General features: G+C 50.1%; 1 pseudogene; it reads left to right on the top strand.

The window, feature by feature from the left end:
• Window positions 1–2,500, top strand: part of LOC144955187 (28S ribosomal RNA) — an 8,401-nt pseudogene that overhangs the window by 3,694 nt on the left and 2,207 nt on the right.

Below are 2,500 nucleotides of genomic sequence, written 5' to 3'. Positions count from 1 at the left end.
TGCACACCCATCAGTGCGAAATGAAGAAAGAATCACAGCGTTGACGAAAAATACCTCGCGGAGAGGAGCACATCTAAGCTGCTGGTCTTTGGAAGAAGAGACCCAGTTGGCCCATCTAGAAGTGCAGTTCCACGGGAAAAAGAACATCAATATGCTTATTGCGACAAAGCTGGTTACGAAAACCAATAAGCAAATTTCGGATAAGAGACGATGCCTGACCAAGAAGAAAGTTGCTCCCAAGCAACAAACTTTGAACACTGTTTCTGGGTACCTCGAGACCGTTTCACCCTCGCCAGATATTACGTCGGGTGTGAGGGCCAAACTCGTTCTAGCATCTGAGTCGCTTATGCTTAAGCCAAGCAAAAAGCGTGAAGGCCCTGCCAGAGAGGTGATGAAGACATGGCTGCTGGGGGAGGGTCAACAGGAGGTCCAGGTTGACAATGCAACAAAGTCAATGCTTCGAATGATGCGAGTGGTTAGGACGAGAGGTGGCCGTTCGAAAACCGCAGAGGATGTTATCATGCCCAGGACGATGCCTACGAGGACTTGGATGAAAAGGAGAGCGGTAAAGAGAGGCAACTTCATGAAACATCAGAAGCTGTTCTACAGAAACCGCTCTAGGTTGGCCTCTCTAGTTCTTGATGGCAAAGACCAACAGGAGTGCCAGATCCCTATTAATGTGGTGCATGACTTCTACCGTAACAAGTGGGAGGAAGCAATACCTTTTAATGGCCTCGGCCAATTTAAGTCGCTGACGGTCGCGAACAATGACCACTTTGAAACCCTGATTACGGAGGAAGAGGTGGTGGCGGGCATCCGTGCTATTAAACCATCATCGGCGCCAGGACCAGATGGCGTGACAAAGGCAGCAATCATCGTTGCTGATCCAGAGGGAAAGACATTGGCAGCCCTGTTCAACGCTTGGTTGGTTACTGGCATCATACCCAAAGACCTGAAAAGAAATAGGTCTGTTCTGATACCCAAGGTTATGAATGAGGACTTACTGAAGGATCTGGGAAATTGGAGGCCAATAACGATTAGCTCCATAATCCTCAGACTGTTTTCCAAGATCCTCACGGCACGCCTAGAACGTGCTTGCGCTCTGAATCCGCGGCAACGCGGGTTTATCGCGGCACCAGGCTGCTCTGAGAACCTAAAGGTACTTCATGACATTATGAATCAGGCAAAGAAGGCTCGAAAGTCGTTGGCGGTGGTATTCATCGATGTGGCGAAGGCCTTCGACTCGGTGTCTCATGCCCACATCATGTGGGTTCTAAGGCAAAAACAGGTGGACGAGCATATGGTCAACATCATTCGAAACGCCTATGACCAATGCACGACCTCGTTTAAGAATAAGGACGCCTCGAGCCCGGAAATTAATATCCGAGTTGGTGTGAAACAGGGTGATCCGATGTCTCCCCTGTTGTTCAGCCTAGCCATGGACCCTCTCTTATGTGCCTTGGAGACGCATGGTGTCGGATACACTGTTGAAGCTGAGTGCGTGACTTCGCTGGCGTTTGCAGATGACTTGGTGTTGATGAGTGAATCGTGGGAGGGCATGAACACCAACATCGCCATCCTAGAATCATTCTGCAAACTATCAGGGCTTAAGGTTCAAGCCAACAAATGCCAGGGCTTCATGCTGAACCCAACGAAAGATTCGTACACGGTGAATAACTGCGACCCGTGGGCCATAGCTGAGGTAAAAGTCCAAATGGTTGGGCCAGAGGATTCCGCGAAATACCTTGGTATGAAGATCAGCCCGTGGACTGGCATTGTACAGCCAGACTTGAATGTACAATTAAAGAAATGGATCTCGAACATTGACGAGGCACCTTTGAAACCGACTCAGAAGGTGGAAATTCTCAATGCATACGCCCTACCGCGACTACTGTACCCAAGCGACCATGCAGATTGCAGACCGACCACCTTGCGAATTTTGGACCAAGCGATTAGGAACGCGGTTAAGGGTTGGCTCCATCTGCCACCTTCTACCTGCAACGGACTGCTATACGCCAGAGCTTGTGATGGAGGCCTGGCAATCATGAAGTTGGAAAGCATGATTCCATCCGCGCAGCTAAGAAGGCTGCAGCGCATTGCCAACTCTTCTGATGCTATGATACGAAAGGTAGTGTCCTCGCAGGGTGTGGATGAGAAGTTCAGAAACCTATGGGTCCGAGCCGGAGGTGATTGTCAAGCGATTCCTTCGGTGTTTTCTACAGACCTCGCCTCGAAAGAGCCGGTATACTTAAAACCATGTAACTGGCGGCAGGTCGAATTCAAGAGATGGTGTGAGAAACCAGTGCAGGGTGTGGGTGTTGAAAACTTTGCGCATGACAAGGTTAGTAATACGTGGCTGGGGACACGAGGTGGCTTCAAACAACGTCACTATATCGCCGCGCTGCAAGTAAGATCAAACCTCTACCCGACTCGGGAGAGCTTGAACAGGGGCAGAGAGGGAGCGCTACGTTCCTGCAGAAAGTGCTCCTCCAGGCTGGAA

This window comes from Lampetra fluviatilis, unplaced genomic scaffold, assembly GCF_964198595.1.
Source record: "Lampetra fluviatilis unplaced genomic scaffold, kcLamFluv1.1 SCAFFOLD_489, whole genome shotgun sequence".
Taxonomy (NCBI): Eukaryota; Metazoa; Chordata; class Hyperoartia; order Petromyzontiformes; family Petromyzontidae; genus Lampetra; species Lampetra fluviatilis.
This window is presented reverse-complemented; position numbering and strand designations above follow the sequence as displayed.